The sequence below is a fragment of the Orycteropus afer genome, unplaced genomic scaffold (genome assembly GCF_000298275.1).
Source record: "Orycteropus afer afer isolate SDZICR_OR568_19922 unplaced genomic scaffold, OryAfe1.0 scaffold00807, whole genome shotgun sequence".
NCBI lineage: Eukaryota > Metazoa > Chordata > Mammalia > Tubulidentata > Orycteropodidae > Orycteropus > Orycteropus afer.
The window spans coordinates 80402-87765 of record NW_006922394.1 but is presented as its reverse complement, the minus strand read 5'-3'; positions in this window follow the sequence as shown (position 1 = coordinate 87765).

Below are 7364 nucleotides of genomic sequence, written 5' to 3'. Positions count from 1 at the left end.
TGATGCTTTTCACTCAACATTCTCCCACCATTTAAATGCCTAACAGTTTTCTCCACGTAAAAAGTCCTTTTGTGATGTTTTCTCCATCGACCTACATTTATTCTTCACATTTCACAATCATAACAGTAGTGAAAAAAACTACTATCCCACTATTTTTTGCATTAATGACCCACATATGGCAGTATTGAATGCCGGGTGTGAAAGGAGAGTAACACTTATTGTGATGGTTATAATTATATGTCAGCTTGGCTAGGCCATGATTCTTAGTGGTTTGGCAGGTATGGAATGATGTAATTTGGTAGTTACATAATGATGTAATCATCCTCCATTTTCACATAATGTCAATATTTGCATAACAACTTGGTCTTTGGAACCTAACCATGTCAATAAGAGTGGGTGTACTTGGTTTCAATTCTTCCTTCCCTCTTACTGTATAGCTTCTAAACTATGATGAGGTTGCTTGCTATTATAATTTGCCATGCAAAACTATGCAGAAAACTAAGCACTACTCCAGTCTTCTGAAGGGTAGCACCAGCAGAGCTTCCGCTCTACAAACTCCTATCTAGATCAAGAGGATTTGGGGCTGCCTTTTAGATTGTCAGATCTGTCTGGACAGTTCAAGATGTGCCATTCAGGGTAGAGAGTTTGAAGAGAAATTTGTGCTCACTCCCCAACTGCATTGAGGACATGGTTGCATTTTGTCCCCTACAGTTGGGTCCAGGATGGTCTGAGAAAACCTGCTTCCCTGAAGTGAATCACAAGACATCCATAATACTGTTGACAGGGCTAATATTTATAAAGTGCTTAGTACAGGTTACCAATGATACTCTTTTTACTTGTATTGTTGTTTTACTTGATCCTTACAATGATTCTCTAAGTAGGTACTATTACTATTTCTTCTTCGTGAAGAATGTAACAAATGCAATAAATGTGAAATATCTTCTGTATTCTTTAGATAAGCATGAAAATGTGAAGTATTATATTTTCATGTATTTTATTCCAAATCTAGTAACTAACAACAAAAAACTGATAGCATATTTGTTTCTTATTTGGAACTTACATACCCATCTACCAAAATGTGAGTACTATGAATAGCCCTTCATGTTGGGTGAGTTCAACATCTACTATTGGACTAATAGTCTAATATGACAAAAGGGTTCAAGTGATTAGGATTTATGTGGTTGCTAAACAAACCTAGATAAGCTGGTAGCAGAGTCCCATTAAAAAAAAATGCAACATTTTTTTTTTGCCTCCACATTTTATTCTAGAACTATAATAATTAAAACAATTGTGGCATCAGCCCAAGAGCTCAGCTGACTGTAGCAAAATTGAGAGCTCAATTTGAGCTGAGGACACAGATTCCAGAGTCAAAGTAAATATCCCATGTCAAAAATACTACAGTGGTCAGAGGAAAGAGGGGACTTAGGCTCTAGACCAATGGGGAGGTCTCCTTTCTTCTGTTTGTCACCATGCATCACTTACTGATTATGATAATGTAGTCTGCAGCTTGGTTTTAACACTGCAATGGATCCATGATATAGATGACATGACTATCATCCTAGAATCAACAGAAAAATTATACCCACTGGTAAGATACTTTAGTCAGGTGTGTGGGCAGAAATAAAATTACTGAAACCAGTAACTTTTCCACATAACCCCAAGAAGAAATTAGAAAATACAATGAAATATATGCTCATTCACAATAGTATGAAAATCTGCAAAATACCTAGAAAAAAAATTATCAACAATATTTTAGGGGTTGTGCAAAAAAAAAAAAAAAAAAAGGCTTTGCCTAACACTGAGTAATAAAATACAGTTATTTGTCAATTTTTATGCAGGTGCTGCATTAGTTTAATTTATTATAGCTTTATGATACAGTTATTTATGCCTCTCATTTTTCTTCTCTTATTTTATATTTTTTAAACATCTTCACCCATTTAGTCTTGCAGATGAACTTTAATATCACTTTGAAAAATTTTCAAAGGCATGCTGGAATGTTAAATTGAAGTTGCCATAACAGTGTAAATTAGTTTGTAAAAAAAGGTGACATTGTTTTAACACTTACTGAGTTTTGTTATCCAGGATCATGTGTGTGTACCTTTTAAATAGTAAGGCCATGGAATAGAGGAGATGTGAGAAAAGATTATTAACTTCTATAGCTTATACCTTTGCAATCTTTACAAGGTAGGCTAAGGAAACAATATTTGTTATTAAATAACTTGGGGTTCTTGATAATTATTAACATTGACTAATCATTTACTAGGAGCTCTGGTAGCGTAGTGCCTAAGGCACTTGACTGCTAACCAGAAGTCTGGCAGTTCAAACCCACCAGCCACTCCTCAGAAGGAAGATTGGGCAATTTACTTCCATAGTGATATTGTTGTTGTTATGTGCCATCGAGTTGGACCCAACTCATAGCGACCCCTCCGTGCGTTGCCAAGGCAGTATCATTATGGAAGTAGATTGCCCAACTTTCCTTCCGAGGAGTGGCTGGTGAGTGTGAACCGCCAGCCTTCTGGTTAGCAGTCAAGCGCCTTAGGCACTATGCTACCAGAGCATTGCCTCAGAGACCCAAGGAGGGGTCCTATGAGTCGGGTCTGACTCCACGGCACATAACAACAAACAACAATCATTTACTAACTTGTCAGGCAATGTGTTAAGTGGGTTTATGTCAATCCTTACTGCACATCTATACCATAGACAGGACCTCTGGAGGTGCAATGGTTAAAGCATTCGGCCTACAACCAAAAGGTCGGTTGTTCAAACTCACCAGGTGGTCCGCAGGATAAACATGAGGCAGATTGCTTCTGTGAAGATTTACAACCTTGGAAACCCTATAGGGCATTCCTACTCTGCCAATTAGGGTCACTATGAGTTGGAATCGCCTCATATCCACATGGGAGCTAGAAAATGAATAAAGAAGGCCGAAGAAGAATTGATGCTTTTGAGATGTGGTGCTGGCAAAGAATGCTGAAAGTTCCATGGACTGCTAAAAGAACTAACAAATCTGTCCTGAAAGGAAATGCAGCCAGAAATGCTCTTTGGAAGCAAGAATGGCCAGACTTCGTCTCACCTACTTTGGTCATATTGTCAGAAGGGACTATTCCCTGGAGAAGGATGTCACGCTTGGTAAGGTGGAGGGTCCATGAAAGAGGAGGAGACCCTCAACGAGATGGACTGACACAGTAGCTGCAGCTATGGTCTCAAGTATAGCAGGGATTGCGGAGCTGGCGCAGGACCAGGCAGTGTTTCGTTCTGCTGTGCATAGGGTCGCTATGAGTCAAAGATGACTCAACGGCACCCAGCAACAACAACAACAACATGAGTTGGAATTGACTTAATGGCAGTAGAATACCATAGGTATTATTTTCACCTCTTTCTCCTAATTTCGGGATTCAATGAAGGAATAAATGTGGAAATGTTTTTTAAAGTGAAAATCAATATGAAAATATAAGCTGTTATTCAAGCATTTGATTCATCTGTAACCAAACACATTTACAAGATTTTTTTTTATTTAGAAACTAATACTTTACTTACCACTATATAAGTAAGTTGAGTAAACTTTCCTTCTAGCTGGTTTTAAGCTCTATTGGTTAACTGTTATTTTATACAAAAAAGCCCCTTTACGTGCAGGTGGCCTGTGGGACTGTGGATAAAATGACAGTAAATCCATCTGACAAGTTTACCTGGGGACACAAGTTTCAAGAGACAGTGATGGAGGATGGAGGAAGGAAAGGCAAAGGACCCAAAGCGAACGTGTTGCCCAACTTGCTCTGCATGTGTAGCCATTATCATGATGACGTATAATGTTTCAGTGCATCACATCTCACAAAATATTGTGATTAATGTGTTGTTGTAGTTGTGTTTGCCATCGTGTCAGATCTGACTCATAGCGGCCCCTCCTTGGATTTCCAAGGAGGTATCACTAAGGAACTAGATTGCCCAACCTTCCTTCCGAGGAGTGACTGGTGGGTTTGAACCTCCAGCCTTCTGGTTAGCAGTCAAATGCCTTAGCACTAACCCAAAAGAATCTGATGGAGAAGAAGAACTCATATGATATCCTAGTAAGCAACTAGAAAATAAGCTAACAACACAATAACTTTTTTATATACCAATAATCATTATTTTAAAAAGAAAACTGGATAAAAAATACATGCATAGCCAAAAATATTTTTAAGTATGGAAATGACTAGGAATCAAATTAGCAAGTATTAGTCATGAGTCCTTTGAAAAACTTCCATCGCATCTAAGAAAATAAAATACGAAGGAATAAATCTAACTGGAACATGAAGGACTTATAAAATGAAAACCATAAAACACTGCTGAAAGAGATTAAAGAAGGCTTAAATTAATGGAAAGGTGTTGCATGTTCATGGATTAGAAGACTTAATATTGTTAAGAAGTCAGTAGCTTCTCAGAGACAACTAAACACCTTGAGGGAGAGAATCACCGAGCCTGTGGGCTTGGGACCATATGTTGGGGGACATCATGCTCGATTGACACAACATAGTACATAGAAATCTTGCTCTATGTCCTACTTTGGTGAGTAGTGACTGGGGTCTTAAAAGCTTTCAAGTGGCCATGGAAAATGCAACTATTGGTCTCCTCTCATCTGGAGCAAAGAAGACTGAAGAAAATCAAAGTCATTTGGAAACAATTAGTCCAACGATTTGATGGACCATGGGGACTTCATCTTTCATGACCCCAAGACCAGAAAAACTAGATGGTACCTGGCCACCAATGCCCACCACTCAGGAAGGGACCAAAATTGGAGATTCTGGATAGAGTTGGGGGACAAATGTGGAACAAAATTCAAAAACATAAAAATGATGAGATTTGCTGGTCAACTAGAAACTGGTAGAACCCCCAAGACTATGGCCCCGGGCTATCCTTCGGGCTGGAAATGGACTCCCTTCTATGCATTGGCTGTAAGCCCAACAGTAGAAAGACTTTTAAAATATTTATAAATTAAAATGAATTTCAAAAAGATGTCAATACTACCCAAAGAAACCTACTGATTCAATGTAATCCCATCAAATTCCAACAGCATTCTTTGCAAAAACAGAAAACTCAATCTTCAACTTTATATGGAAATGCGAGAGGCCTTGAATAGCTAAAACAATGGTGAAGGAGAAGAACAAAGTAGAAGGACTCATACTTCTTGATTTAAAATATACTATACAGCTATAGTAATCAAAACAACCTGGTACTGGTATAACAATAGACACATACACCAATGGAATAGAATTGAGAGTCCAGAGATAAATCCACATATCTATGGTCAACTGTTTTTTTGACAAGGGTGCTAAGTCCATTAAAGGGTGAAGGAGAATCTCTTCAATAAAGAAATAGTATTTGGAAAATTGAATTTCCACATGCAAAAAAATGAAACAGGACCCTTGACTTATACCATACACAAAAACAAATTCAAAATGGATTAAGGACATAAATGTACAAACTCCTAGGCATATATCCAAAAGACTTGAAAACAGAGACTGAAAAAGAAACTTGTAGACCAGCGTTCATCACAGCACTATTCACAACAGCCAAAGGTAGAAACTACCTAAACATCCATCAACAGATGAATGGATAAACAAAATGGGATACATACATACAGTGGAACAGTACTTAGCAGGAGAAATGAAGTCTTGATACATGCTAAAATATGGATGCAGCATGGATACAATCACAAAAGGACAAAGTCATATATGACTTCACTTATATAAAAATACAAGAAAAGGCAAATGTAGAGAGACCCACCAGCCACTCCTTGGAAGAAAGGTTGGCCAATCTACTTCCGTAGTGATACTGCCTCGGAAACCCAGGGAGGGGTCACTACGAGTCGGATCCGACTTGACGGCAGTGTGTTGCACTGAGTTGCATATAGAGACCAAAGTTTATTAGTGGTTACTAGGAGCCAGTTGTTGTTGGAAGGAAGATGGAGCAATCTACTTCCATAGTCTATGCAAGGAAAGAGGAGCTCTGGTAGCATAGTGGCTAAGACACTTGACTGCTCACCAGAAGGCTGGCGGTTCAAACCCACCAGCCTCTCCTCGGAAGGAAGGTTGGGCAATCCTACTTCCATAGTGATACTGCCTCGGAACCCAAGGAGGGGTCGCTATGAGTCGTGTCCGACTCGACGGCACATAACAACAACAACAACAGGAGCAGGAGGGGAGTGGTTTATGGCGATGGAAATACTTTGTTGACTAAGGGTCGGGTTGCAGAGCTGATTATTGTTAATTGTTGTCAATAAGTTGTATACCTGTAAAAAGTCAAACTAGCAAAAGTTGTGTGTTAAACATATTTACAACAATGACCAAAAAGTAGCTGCTGAGGCTGCTTATGTACAATCAAACATTTCATGGGATTTGGTTCCTTGGTTTGCAGGTTTAGGCTTATTGTTTCATGGGACATCCCAGTTAATTGGCCTAATAATGTATTTAGTGCTTCTGTTCTATCTCCTAGTTTACTGCATAGTGCCTGGTGTCCTTTAAAGCTTGCAAGCAGCCACCCAAGGCACAACAGAATTGGATGGTGCTCAGCTACCATTACTGAACATTTTTATCAAAGATTCTATAGAAGAACCCTGATCAAAAGGGGGAAAATGTAGAACAGAATTTTAAATTCTCATGGACTCTAGACTTTCTGAAGCCACAGAGGGGGGATAACCCCTGAAACTACTGTCCTGAGATAATCTTTAAATTTTAAACCAAAAATATCCCCTGAAGTCTTCTTAAAACCAAACAACAGTTTAGCTTAACTAGGAAAAAGGTCTGCCTTAAGCACTATGCTGTTTTAAGAACTACGTATATGGGATCAAATTGACAATAGCAACTTGAAAGATTAGATGGAATCTTAGAGGGCAGTGAATTTCTGTTAATAACGGAAGAACAATTCAGAAAAGGGGTTGAGAATGGTCACACAATTCGAAGGATGTAATAAATGTCACTAAATTGTGTATGTAGACATGGTTGAAATGGTGTATGTATTATATACTGCATATATTCTCAACAGCAACAAAATAAACAAAATTTAAAGGAAAAAAATAGGAAAAGGAGTTCCAGCAAGATGGCAGACTAGGCAGAAAGACTACACAGACCCTCTTCAACAAAGAAAAGGGAAACCAATTAACACAGACATGGAAGACAATCCTGGACCCCTGAGCCTTGAAGGAAAGCTTATAGAAGTGGACTAAACCCCAACTAGCAGAAGAATTTACGTGAAAATACCAAAAAATGAGGCAGACGGAGCTGCGGTCTGGCAGCGATCCTGAGCGATCCTGATGGCACAGACAGCTTGGAGACTCCCGAGTGGTGGTAGGACTTCAGAATTAACCTAAAAATCACCCTGCTATCCAGGGA